We start from the raw sequence: 14,350 nt of genomic DNA on the forward strand, positions 1-14,350 counted from the left end.
ATACATCTGCCTCAGTCTCCTGAGTGCTGGAATTAAAGGGATGAGCCACCACACCCAGCTCCTTAGCACTTTTTTCTTAAAAGATGTGTTTGTTTCTTTGCTTGTTTATTTAATGTATGTGCGTACACTGTCGCTGTCTTCAGAAGAGGACATCAGATCCCCATTACAGATGGTTGTGAGCCACCATGTGGTTGCTGGGAATTGAACTCAGTACCTCTGGAAGAGCAGTCAGTGCTCTTAACCGCCAAGTCATCTCTCCTGTCCTCCTCAGCACTTTTAATGGCTCAGGAGTTAAGATCACTCTCTCTCTCTTGTGTTCCCTACTGGCCTCCATGTCAAAGAGACATTTAAGGGCTAGGGAGATTGACTGATACAGAACATGCCTGTTATATGAGCATGTGGACCTGATTTTGGATCCCAGCACCAAGTTAAAAAGCCAGGCCTAGTGGTGTACACCTACAATCCCAGTGTTGGGAAATGGAGATGAGAGGATTATGAGAAGGAAGTACACCCCCCCACAAATCCCTGCCAGTCTCACCAAGTGGATAAGCTCTAGGTTAAGACAAAAGGCTCAAAAAATAATATGGAAAGCAGTAATAGGAAGACACCTAGCATTGATCTCTGGCCTTTGCCTAAGCATGCACAGGCCCAGGATCAAGTGCACGTACGCATGCATGCACACGCATGCACGCGCGCACACACACACACACACACACACACACACACACACACACACACACACACACACATGGGTAGGGAAGGGTAAGGGAGATTTTTGATGCATAGCAGGTAGATCCCTGAGTTCGAGGTCAGCCTATCTAGAAAGTGAGTTATGCACACTCACAAGATTGATATATAGCAAGCAGGTCTCTGAGTTCAAGGTCAGACTGTCTACAAAGTGAGTTCCAGGCTAGCCAGGGCTACACAGAGAACCTTGTATGGAAAAAACAAAAAGCAACAACAAAAACAAATAAAAAACAAAAAAGTAGGGCTGGAGAGATGGCTCAGTGGTTAAGAGCACCGACTGCTCTTCCAGAGGTCCTGAGTTCAAATCCCAGCAACCACATGGTGGCTCACAACCATCTGTAATGGGATCCGACGCCCTCTTCTGGTGTGTCTGAAGACAGCTACAGTGTACTCATTTACAAAATAAATAAATAAATCTAAAAAAAAAAAAAAAAAAAAAAAAAAGTATTCTTATTTTTTGTTCTGTTTCTTTGTTGGGCAGAATCTTATTCATTCTGTAACAAAGGTAGTCTAGAATTCATTAAGTGTCCCATCAAGGTCTTAAACTCAGGTGATCCTTTTGCCTCAGCCGCCAAAGTGCTAGGATTACATGTGTGAGTTACCATATCCACATAGAAAAAAATTAATGTTTAAAATGTTAAACAGTTAAAAAGAAAACAGTGCTGGACAGCTCCGTCGACAGTAAGGACGACCTCGGTACCCACCCAGTGGTGCACCAGCACTCAGAACCCAAGTAGAAACCTGATGCCTTCTGTGAATGTCTGTAAGCATCTACACTCCCAGCACCCCTAGGGGAGATGTCTGGCAGAGACAGGAGAACCCTCAGAAGCTAGCCTGGCACAGTCATCAGAAAAGCATCAAGGAGACTCCTGAGGTTGGTCCTCTGATCAATGTGCAAGTTACCATGATACACATACCTATATTTACACACAGGAATACATGTGTACATTCGCACTCAAAAAGCAAGGTGTTGGGTAATTCTTTATGGTCCTATAAGACAGTAAAAGAGAGACCTGACCAAAATTCACAATAGTCTTCTGGGGAAACAAAGAAGTAAACCAATTAGCCCACACAGAAAAGAAGGATCTAAGTACTGCCCAGGATGACTTAGTGTCTGCAGAGAGGAGTAGGTAGTGTGGGAAAATGTCGCTTGTGCTGGTTCATCTCCAGGGAACAAAGACAAGTAACCTGGTAGCACATAGAAATATAAATGATCTACACAAGGACGTTTGGGGAACTCTGGCCGTCCGGGACAGAAGTTCTAGCTAGAAACAGAAAGCAAGAGAGGACCCAGGAAGCTCCACCCCACCCTCTCACCCTGTGACTGCAAATGTCCATGGTGATTTCTAAGGCCCTGTCCAAACATCTGTATTCAAACTCCTCAAAAGGAGCAACTCTTCAGAGGTGACATTCTTTATCCCAGGATAAGGTAGGCTCCATCTTGTAGCTGACATAGACACACAGGCCACCAAGCAGTGTAAAAGGCTTCTCACTCTGAGTCTTTTCTCTAAGTTCTGGTTAGGGGTGACTTTGACCTGAGGCCAAGTGTGTCAATATTCTGAGATATTCCTGGATATCACGATTTGGGACAGAGAATACACATTATTGTTATGTAGAGAGTAGAAGCCAGGGTTTCTGCTAAACATCCTACCACATACAGCATAACCTTCAACAAAGAATTAGTTGATTCAAAATATTAATAGTTTCTAAGCTGAAAAACTCTTCTGTAAACCAAGATAGGTGTCTTAAACTTGGGTTACTACTGATTGCTGTGATGAAACAAAGGGTTTATTCAGTGTATGCGTCAAAACCATAGGTCATCATCCAAAGAAGTCAAGCAGGGCAGGAACCTGGAGGCAGGAGATGATGCAGATAGAAGAGTGCTGCTTGCTGGCTTGCTTCCCACGGCTTGCTCAACCTTCTTATAGAAATCATGACCACTAGCCCAGGGATTGTACCACCAACAATGGGCTGGGCCCTCACACTACATCAATCACTAATTAAGAGAAGGCCTGGGAGCTGGAGAGACTGGCTCAGTGGTTAAGAGTACGCAATGCGGGGTTGGGGATTTAGCTCAGTGGTAGAGCGCTTGTCTAGCAAGTGCAAGGCCCTGGGTTCGGTCCCCAGCTCCAAAAAAAAAAAAAAAAAAGAGTACACGATGCTTTTCCTGAGAATATGAGTTCAATTCCCAACACCCACATCAAGTGGCTTACAACTACCTGTACCCCAGCTCCAGGGGTCTCTTGACATCTCAGACTCCATGGGCACTTGCATTCATGTGCACATATGCCCCTTTATACACACAACTGAAAACAATAAAATATTTTTTCAAAAAGAGAGAGAGAGAGAACACTCTCCAGGCTGTCCTATGGCTGATCTTATGGAGGCAATTTCTTTTTTTTTTCTTTTTCTTTTTTAAGATTTATTTATATATAAGTGCACTGTAGCTGTTTTTCAGACACACCAGAAGAGGGCATCAGTTCTCATTACAGATGGTTGTGAGCCACCATGTGGTTGCTGGGATTTGAACTCAGGTCCTCTAGAAGAACAGTCAGTGCTCTTAACCACTGGGCCATCCCTCCAGCCCTTTTTCTTTTTTTCTTTTTCTTTTTAATGGAGGCAATTTCTTAATTTTCTATCCTGTCAATGGCTCCAACAATGTCAAGTTGACATAAAGCTATGCAGCACAGGAAGTTTCAAAGTTATACATCATTAAAGACACTATGACCCCCTGGAAAGCAATATAGATTTTACTAGACCCAAACAACAATATAGGATCCTTCCCCCACCTCAAAAAAATTTAAAAATCACTGTATACACAAAATTATCTTAAGGTAGTATGCATACTCCAGGATATCATATAGCAATAGAAAAGATGAAACTATAGCCTAGACTCAAAATTAAGGGGGACAAGCTGTGTGCATCTATTTAAGAACAAGAAAAACTAATCTATGCTGCTAGAACCCAGAATACTGGCTACCATTAGGGGCTCAGAGGGAGAACTGATTCAGAGTGAGCATAGCATACCTTTCGGGGTACTATGGATTGAACTGTGGCCCTTCAAATTTTGTCTGAAGTCCTGACAAAGGAATGGCATAAAAAAATGAGGCCTCTGAGAGGCAGTAAGTTTGAAATAAAGTGATAAATGGTGGGAGTTCTAATATGCAACCAGTGGGACTCTATGAAATCACGCTAGGAAGTTCATCATCATCTCCCATATCCTGAGGCATATGTCAAGAAGATTAGCACAAAGTAAGAGAAAGATGGTAGCCATTAACAAACTTCCAATTTCCAAAGCAGTTAAGAAATTTCAGGAGGAAGAGTTGAGTTGGGCTTTTTCCCCCTTTGTATGGTTTGTTTTGTTCTAACAAACAAAATCTTTTATGTAGCTAAATGGCCTTTCTGGAAAAGACAATCCAACCTCTTTCTCCAGAAGGCTGGGAATACAAGCACCAAAGCCAGCTCAAATTTCCTTTTAAACAGCTCAATCTATGGCCTTTTGTTATGTTAACTTGACCTGATAAGGATGCAAGGGTAATGGGAAATTCTATCTCAATATTCACTGATCACAGGCATGAACAGACATGTAAAAATAATTACTGAGCCACATCAGGAACAGCTCTTAGAAGGTTAATAAGAAACAAACAGGGGTTGGGGATTTAGCTCAGTGGTAGAGCGCTTGCCTAGGAAGCGCAAGGCCCTGGGTTCGGTCCCCAGCTCCAGAAAAAAAAAAAAAAAAAAAAAAAAAAAAAAAAAAAAAAGAACCAAAAAAAAAAAAAAAGAAACAAACAACACAGCAAGAAACACTGCCTCTGAATTCCCTATTTCAAACCTGCTCACTGCCCCTAACTAATTCTCAATGACTCACATCCAGCCCTTGCACTCCAACTCCAGCCTGGGCTGGGTTTCAGACTCTGCCAGTGTACATCCCCTCATCACTGTCAACCTACTAGGTGCCAAAGTGTAGTTTTCTAAGCACCACTGCCAGCTACCCAGTCCACTCCCATGTGGCCCTGGGTTTCCATCTCTCAGGTTCTAACTCTCGCTTTCCCTCTTTATCTGCACTTGACCTTAGATTGTTACCTAGCGAGTATTTCTCATTCTGCTAACTCTGACATCATAATACCAATACCTTACACTTTGTTTGCAGGGAGGGGTATGTGTCAGAGTGTGGAAGTCAGAAGACAGCCTGCAGGAAGAAGTTGTTTCTCACCTTGCACCTCATGGGTGCACCTAAACGTAGGTGTGGTCCATGTCCCTTTAGCCACACCCTCCGGTCAATCTATTCTTTGTCTCACATCACTTTCCATAAAATACTCTAACTAAAAACGCCTTGGGCCCCACTCCCAGGGATTCCAGTGAGACTGCTTCTGACTTCGGCATCTGGTCCCCAGATGTACTGTCCATGACTATGCCCTGCCCAGGTTTCTAGTTAACATTTTCCTCAACGAAAACACCCACCAATCTTCTAACAGCTATTTCATCCTTGTATTGTGAGACTCTGAGCAAGATAATTACTCCCTCTGCAACTCATCTTTGACTACTTTAACTATACCTCCCTCCCCTGCCACATTGTAACCACTGAGCAAATAATAGCATTAAGGCCAATTCAAGTCAACCCAATACTATGGTTTATATATAGTTGAAGCTATCCAAGACTCCAATGTGGCAATACTCAGATGTGATAGGACCTTTAAGGAGTTGAGCCTAGTGAGGAGCCCCTCCTTGTTCCTGCTCCCCCCCCCCAAGTGTCTGTCATGACACCTGCTAATTAACCTGAGTTAATTTATTCTGAAAAGACATAAATACCTATACGAATCCACTTGTTTATTCTACCACTATCACCCTACTCCAAGCCACTCCATGCCTCATCCAAGATCACAGTAGCTTCCCTATTCCTATACTGACCTCTGCTACCCATATGTTCTCTTCCATATATATGAAAGGGGGAATAAAGGCTAAGCCTTCAATAATTCCCATTACCTGTACACTCAAGTCCAGCCTAATGTGATAATAATTGCCCGCCTATGATCCCGACTACCCAGAAAGCTGAGGCAGGTGGTCCTGTAGCATATATGAGCTCTGTGTGTGCTGAGATCTCCATCATGTGTCCATGAATCAACCCTTGCCCTTCTGTTCCCACTCTTCCCCATGACTATATAACCATATGGCCTCCTGCTGGTTTTCAAATATGCTAAACTCAAGAGCTGTCACTGCCCTCTGCAGGAACCACTTCCTCTGCAGCTACAGAGCATTTGCCCCTAAATGTGGGCGAGGCCTATCCCCTTACTCAATTCAGGTCTCTGCTCACGGGTCTCCTTTGTGAAGATGCTACTAAGACGCTCCACATAAAGGAGTCCCACCATTTCTACGGTTTATCCCATAAGAAGTGCATGTCAAAACCAGGTCTTCTAACAGTGTCCTTGAGTCTGGCAAGCTTGTCCTGCTTTTTTTTTTTTTTTTTCACTGCATGAATTCCTAGTGCAATGAACAAAAAGTAACTAATACACCAAAGACACCCGAAAACTACTGGAGGGAGAAGAATAAGGTTATTCCTTTAGTTGACCTTACAGATCAGCACAGGAATGTAGAACAGAAATTTCTGGAGGTGCTTGAGGTTTTCCTGGTAGTCAGTAACTGTGTACTGGAGTTAGATTAAGCTACTATTTGAGCGCATTGGTGGAGTAAAGTGGCCTTTAGTCCTTACAAACAGAAGGCCGCTGACTGCGAAAAGTGAGTTCAGCGCAAGCGTGAGGATGCGAGTTTGAATCCCCAGTACCCATGTATAAAGCTGAATGTGGTGGCATCAATTTGACACCAGCACTGAGGGAGGGATGGACAGAGACTGGTAGATCTTGGGTGACTCATTGGTAAGCTGGTCTAGCCAATTGGTAGGCTCCAGGTTCAGAGAGAGTTGCTGTCTCAAAAAGCAACAAAAACATCCAACGCCAACCTCAAGACTCCTGACCTGGGACATCCACAAACACGCATGGGCATGCATCTCACCACCCCCAACACACACACACACACACACACACACACACACACACACACACACACAATCAAATGCATACAAAGTATAAAGCTACAAAACATTTCAACCTTTAGGTTATTTGAAACAGAGGAGAGAGAACTATAAGAGGCCATAAAATAAGGCAAAAAAACAAACAAACAAACAAACAAACAAACAAACAAAACTCCTGCATCTTTAAATTCTAATTCTTTCTCCAAACCAATTCTTTCTACTCGTCTATCTGATAGCTACTCCTGACTGATCTATGAGTGCCAGCGACAATTCTAGTTCCTCATCTTAGGTCCCCACAACAGTCAATTTAACCAGAAACCATCTGGCTCCCCTCTCCCCCGAGCCCAGCCTATCTCCAAGTTTACTTCTCATACCTCATAACGAGTCACACCCTCACCTTTCCTCTCTGCTCTGACCCTCATAACTTCCTCCAATTACCTCAACAGCCTAAAACTTCCCATTTCTTCTAACCCAGTCTTGCTGTGGCCAAAGTGGATATTCCAAAATACCTCCTACTTTAGACCATCAGGGGCACCTTCAACCTCAGGTTGTGACCTGGCTGCATGCTCTGTAGAATAGACAGTGCCATGCACCATCTTCGACTCCTCCCCAGCTGTACCCTGACAGTTCTCTATGCCTTAGGAAGCTCTGCATAGTTTCCTTCCTTCATGCTCCAGTCCATGTCAAGTACACTCACATCCTCACCAGACACAGGGAGCTCCTAAGCATACTGCCAAGTCAGAGGGCTGCTCTAACCTACCCAAAGGACTCCCTAATTATACTGAACGTTCTTCCCTAGTGGAGCAATTGCAACCACTTCTTCTCAAACATGTCTTCCTGTAGGGAAAGGTTCACAAATATTTAACCCTGAATCCTGAGCATCTAGCTAAGCCTGGCACACAACAGAACTAAAAATGTGTTTGCTAATTAAAATGACCAGTGACCATAACAGACTTGGGTCTTCTTCCTGATCTTTACTCTGTCACACACACACACACACACCCACACTTCTAAATGTAACTACCTCATAGGCCCAGGGGTTAGAGAGATGGCTCAGCAGTTAAGAAAACTTACAGCTCTTTAGAGGACCCCAGTTTAGTTCCCAGCACCCACATCAGTGATTTACAGCTAGCTGTCTGTAACTCTAGCTCCAGGGAACCAGACACTCTCTTCTGGACTCCATACATATATCCATATACATAAAAGTCACACAAGAAGGAGGGGGGAGGGGGACAGAGACCCCAAACTCACCACAGCTCCAACAGTTCATCTCTCATGGTGTGTGTGTGTGTGTGTGTGTGTGTGTGTATACACACACATACATACATATACACACACACATATATGTACATATGTATATACACTCATATGTATATATAATATATATTATATATATGATGTCTTCCCAAGAAACAAGCCTGTCTCATTCACCACCACATTCACAAGCCTATAATGATATCAATAACATTCATTTATTTGGTATTTATTGAGCACCTACTTTATTGTGTGCCAGACCCAGGTTCTAGGTAGGCGCTCATGTTCTACAGCGGAGAGACAAGACATAGGTCGAGTAGAACCTAAATATTGGAATACAACTAAGGCAGTGAAGACAAGGAGTGAGGAAAGGTTTACACTCTAAATGCCCCTCTAGAGCTGGCAAAACAGACATCCAACCACAAGAACTAAGACCTGAAGTCAAAGCATGTCTAGCAGTGGTAGCGGTGGGGGGGGGGGGGGGTGTAACAGACTCTGAGAATGTGGGTCACATTATTTAAAAGCCTTACAGCTCACTATGGGGGGGGGGCTTATATTATTGTTGTTATTATTATTACTATTATTACTAAAGCACTGACCTTTGCTTGTGCTGAAAGTCATCTAGGGAACTAGGGGTGGATGATGATGATGATGATGATGATGATGATGATGATGATTATTACTGTTATTGTTACTAAAGTGCTGACCTTTGCTTGTGCTGAAAGTCATCTAGTGAGGTAGGGGTGGGGCAGGGTCTAATGTAGACCAGCCTGGCTCCAACTCCCTTTGACAGTGACACCATGCCCGGCATGCTGTGATTTTCTTTTAGAAGGGACCCAATATATTTGGGCACTCCTTACAGAAGATAGGATACAGGGTACCCAGAAACAGAAGAGACAACCGGAGTGGCAACCATTAGCATCCTGTTGGATTATCCGTAAAAGGAGACAACAGTTGACAGGGGTTCGCTGGGTGGCCTCCCTTCACCCGGAAAAGCCATTCTCTAGAAGAACGCCCCCCACGACCCACAGAGGGCAGCCAGGCCTAGTGACGCCTGGCAGCCGTGGGTGGGCGTGGCGATAGTGCACCAGTAGGAAGGACCACGCTCAGAAGAGCCTAGTCACAGCACTCGGTGAGCTGTCGCCGGTCGGCGTGCCCAGCCAGCCACCACAAGAAAGGAAGCGCGAGCCTCGTGGCTACGAACATAGGATGGAGTTCGAGTTAGGCTCGGGGTTCTGCTTCGAGGCCAGACCCCGAACTCGGGCCAGGCCCAGGATCGGGGTCGCGTGGTCGCCCACGCCGCACATGCCTTACCTGGCTCTGCCGCCTGCTCGCCGCCAGCTCCCGGCTACTTCACTACGCCGCCGCCGCCGCTTCTCGCGCCGCTCGCCCGCGCTTCTTGATTGGCTGAGGCGGTCAGCTCCCAGAAGCCCCTGCGCGTTGCGCCGCCAAGTGAACTTTATGGAGATCCGCAAGAGAACACAGACGTGGGCGGGGCTGGGGCGGAACCAGGGGCGGAGCTGTCGCTACAAGTAAGTCAAGGGAGCTCCGCCCTTCTCCCGCCCACGTAGTTCAGGTTGACAGTACTTGAGAAAGCATTTCCGCAGTTCCCACAGCTGGACCAAACCAGAGAGCTCAGCTACTCGCTGTAGAGCTCTAGGCAAGTGCCTGGGCTTGTTCTAGGTGTTGGGGACACGGTGACTTCCGCAGCAGACAAGATCCCTGACTTCAAACGATTCTCAGCTTGGCCAGGGAAACAAAATATAGTGAATAAATACAGGAGTAATTAGGAGAGCTAAGAACAGAAAAGCAAATTAACTGAAGAAAAATGGTTGGGTTACCAAGGAAGGCTTCTCTCAGGTGACATTCTGACTAAAAGGTGGAAGCTAAAAACATGTTTTGGAGTTTTTAAGGGAAAAGTCTGTGTTTTGGCAGTCTGAACAAGCAAGCTAGGTTGGCCGCCTGCCCCAGTAGGCCAATTACAGAAAAGAACAGTGGTGAAACTTCAAAGAGATTTACTTCAGTGTAGCCATGTTGGGAAGTGGAACAAAGTGTGTCACTGGGATATATAAGAATCCTTCTGGAGGTTCTTAGTTTAGTAAGTAAAAAGAAATTTGAAAACAGACCCAGAAGGAAGACAATTTTGCTGGAAGTTTGAGAGAAAAATAACAGTACAGGCGGGTTGGGGATTTAGCTCAGTGGTAGAGCGCTTGCCTAGGAATCGCAAGGCCCTGGGTTCGGTCCCCAGCTCCGAAAAAAAGAAAAAGAAAAGAAAAGAAAAGAAAAGAAAAGACAAAACAGTACAGGCAAGCTACAGATCTCAGCAACTGCTGGGAGGAGAATGTGTGTGTGTGCGTGTGTGTGTGTGTGTGTGTGTGTGTGTGTGTGTGTGTGTGTGTCCTTGTGCCCAAGGGGGCCAAAAAAGGTCATCGGATCTGCCGGAGTGGTTGTGAGACATGGGTACTAAGAAGGAAACCCAACAAGTCCTTTGCAAGAGAAGTATGCTAAGCCATTGCTTCAGCTCCCATAATAGCGTTTACTTGTTAAAGAGGCATTTTTTGGGTTGCACAGTCTCAGACATGTCTAATCTTTCAGTGAAGGTCACCCACCTGACATAATGAGGTACATGTGAACACAGGCCTAGATAAAATTGTCACCATTAATAATTCTAGTTTGGTGGATGCCTGCCTGATAAAGTGTTCTATTAAGCTTTGCCTGATATGCTTAGGGAACCTAAACACACTTATCGGTCAAGGAAGCCCACAATAATTAGCATGTCAGCCGCATAGAACTTCTTTCTGCCTGCATGTGTATGTCTATACATTTGTGTATGTACATACATAAGTGTATGGGCAGCTATGTGCACACGTGTTTGGAGGTCGGAGGTCGCTGTTGCGTGGTTTCCTCTATCCCTTTCCACCTTTTTTTTTTTTTTTTGAAGCAGGCTCTCTCACTGAACCCAGAGCTCACCGATGGGCACAGATAACTAGCCAGTGAGCTCCAGGGATCCACCTGTCTCTGCCACCCTCCCCTTAGTGCTAGGGTTAAAGGGGCTTCCCACCACACTTGGCTTTTACTTGGGCACTGGGGATCAGAACTTAGGTTCTCATGTTTGCTCAGAAGGTACTCTACCAACTAAAATGTCTGGCCAACCATAAAGGTCTTTACTTTTATGACATTAATTAATGTGCCAGGAGACAGAGAGAGAGAGACAGAGAGAGAGAGACAGAGAGAGAGAGAGAGAGAGAGAGAGAAGAGATAGCTCTGTGTGTGTGTATGTGTGTGTGTGTGTGTGTGTGTGTGTGTGTGAGTGTGTGTGTGTGTTCCCAGGTCCTTAGACTTGGTAACAGTGTCTTTATCCGCTGCACCATCATGCTAGCCCCAGAAATTCTGTTTTGTTTTAACTTCATGGATATGAGGGTTTTGAGTGCATGTGTGTATGTGTTCTGTCTTTGTGGGCCAGATGCCCACAGAAGCCAGAACAGGGCATTGAATCCCCCTGAAACTGGAATTACAGACAGTTGTGGGCCAGCCTGTAGGTGCTGGAAATAGAACCTGGGTCCTCTCCAAGAACAGTGAGCACTCTTTATACCACCAAGCCAATTCTCTAGTTGCCCCCCACACCAATAAGTTCTTTATAAATTAACCCAGCTTCTATTTTTCCAGCAAAATTTAGAACTTTTGGCTCAGTGAGCTCTACAGCAGTGGGTCTCAACCCTCTACTGTGACCCCTTAATACAGCTCCTCACGCCGTGGTGACCCCCAACCGTAAAATTACTTTGTTGCTACTTCATGATATAATTTTTCTACAGTTATGAGTTATAATATAAATATCTGATATGTAGGATATCTGATATGTGGCTCCTAAAGGGGTCTCAATCCACAGGTTGAGAACTGCCAGTCTACAGAAATGACAAAAATCAATACTTTAGGACTTTCTCTTGCCTATGTAGGGAAGGGGAGTGGTGACCACAAGTGATCATTTTCTAATGTCTAAGGTGTGTCTCATGTACAATAGTAAATCTCATCTCGTCAAGCAAATAAATATTGGCCAGTGTCTTTGTTAGGGTTTTACTGCTGTGAAGAGATACCATAACCATGGCAACCCTTATAAAGGGAAACAGTTAACTGGGACTGGCTTACGGTTCAGAGGTTTAGTCCATTATAGTCATATCGGGAAGGATGGCAGCATGCAGGCAGGCATGGTACTGGAAAGGCTACATCTGGATTGGCAGACAGCAGAAAGAAAAAAATGACAGTGGACTGGGCTTGAGCTTCTGAAACCTCAAAGTCCACTCTGACACACTTCCTCCAACAAGGCCACACCTACTTCAGCAATACCATACCTCCAATAGTGCCACTCCCTATGGGTCTATGGGGGCCATTCTCATTAATTAATTTATCCACCTTATATCCTGACCACAGCCTCCCCTCTTTTCCCAGCCCCCACCTCGCACAGCCACAGCCATTCCTCCCATGCCCTTCTCCTCTGAGAACAGGGAGGCTCCCTGGGGTACCAACCCACCCAGGCATATCAAGTCACTGAAGATTGGGCACATCCTCTCCCACAGAGTCCAGGGAGCCCAGTAAGGCAGGCAACAGAGTCAGGGGCAGTCCCCTGCCCCTGTTGTTGGAGGACCCACATGAAGACAAAACTGCACTTCTGTTGCTTATGTGCCAGAGGGCCTAGGTCCAGCCCATACATGCCTTGGTTGGTGGCTCAGTCTCTGCGAGCCTATGGGGGCCATTTTTATTTAAAGCACCACAGCCAGGTTTTAAAAGAACAATGAAACTGGCCATTTCATCTGACACTGATCACAAAGGACAAAAATGTCACACTTTTATTCACTGTTTGATACGCTGTAAGTCACGGTGCAATGCATGTTGCATAAAAGAGAGCATTCTGTAGTTAGTAAACTTGCACACTAAAAGGTTTAGCTGTAAAGTTTTGCAGAATATTTAGATACACAGCTCTACACGTTAGTCTCTAGTCACAGATCCAGAGGGTGTTAAAATGTACCAAAAGTTACCTTAATATAAAACTACTTGGAGTGGCCCACACCTTTAGTCCCAGCACTTGGGAGGCAGAGACAGGTGAGGCTCCTAGAGTTTCAGGCCAGCCTGACCTACACGGTGAAACTCTGTATCAAAAAGACAAACAAGGGTGCTGGAGAGATGGCTCAGCCTTTAAGAGCACTGACTGCTCGTCCAAGAGGTCCTGAGTTCAAATCCCAGCAACCACATGGTGGCTTACAACCATCTGTAATGGGCATCCGATGCCCTCTTCTGGTGTGTCTGAAGACAGCTACAGTGTACATTAAATAATTTAAATGCAGATACATTAAATAAATAAATCTTTAAAAAATAAGCAAAAGTTAACATAAGCAGTTACTTAAGTGAACCCTTACTCCGTTCAGACTGTCTCCCAATTCACCAAAAAGCCTTAGAAAACAGCAGAAGCACAAATAATTTCTTGATTTTAAAAAAAGTCTTCGTCCTTGAAGCCAGTTTTTACAAATGTCTCTAAGAGCGGAATATCTTTATTATTTTAGACATGACCTCACTATAGAGCCCTGGCTGGCTGAGAACTCCCTATGCAGACCAGACTGGACTAGACCTCTTGCATGAGTCTCACAGAATGTGAGGAAAAAGAACGAGATGCAAAAGGAAGATTCCATTAGCATAGAGTTCAAACCAGGCAAAGCTAATTGCTAATCTGTGGTGATGGATGTCAGGATGGTGTCTATTTTGGAGTGGAAAGAGGGTGTTGGCTGGGAAGGGGAAGAAGGAATCTTCTCAGATCTGAAAAATGTTCTGTTTCTTAATCTGGCTGCTGAGCACACGGGGGTATTCACTTTTTTAAAAATGTATTAAGCCGCACATTTAAGATCTGTGCATTTTGCCATGAATATATTATTCATTACACTTCAAGAAAATACTTGTGGAGTTTGAAATCATTTTGGTGACCCAGAATTCTGATTTATCATTTTGCTATTCTCCCATATGAAGGACAAAGCAAGAAATACTTTGTAAAGGACAGACAGACACCTCCCCCACCACACCGATTGCTCTCCTATCTCAAGCTGCCGCTGCCAGAAATGATTTCATAGTGGGCGGCAGCAAATTACATAAAGCTTTGTGATCTGTGGCTGAGCGATCAGCCATATTTTCCAGGAGACATTAAGAGCTTAAAAGGGAAGGCGCTAACTTCACCCTCTGCATGGGTTTAATTTCAACTTGCACGAAAAGTGACTTGACATTATCGAGGGTGGCAAACTGGCTTCTGCTGGAGCAGCAGCTCCTGGCAATGCAGCAGGCGTGCCT

The 14,350-nt window shown here is 44.8% G+C and overlaps 1 protein-coding gene across 2 annotated transcripts in view; it reads right to left on the minus strand.

Moving 5' to 3' along the window:
* The window catches only part of Nup93 (nucleoporin 93), a 103,784-nt gene extending 94,381 nt beyond the window's left edge, over positions 1–9,403 (minus strand). The window contains exon 1 of one of the 2 annotated variants that reach the window (NM_001011925.1): positions 9,341–9,403. The gene's annotated coding sequence lies outside the window, so the exon portion shown is untranslated. Of the gene's footprint in view, positions 1–4,697; positions 4,719–9,340 lie in introns of those variants that run through there. The other variant, XM_063277858.1, reaches the window with a different exon arrangement.
* Positions 9,404–14,350: the final 4,947 nt, after the last annotated feature.

This window comes from Rattus norvegicus, chromosome 19, assembly GCF_036323735.1.
Source record: "Rattus norvegicus strain BN/NHsdMcwi chromosome 19, GRCr8, whole genome shotgun sequence".
In the NCBI taxonomy this organism is placed as follows: Eukaryota; Metazoa; Chordata; class Mammalia; order Rodentia; family Muridae; genus Rattus; species Rattus norvegicus.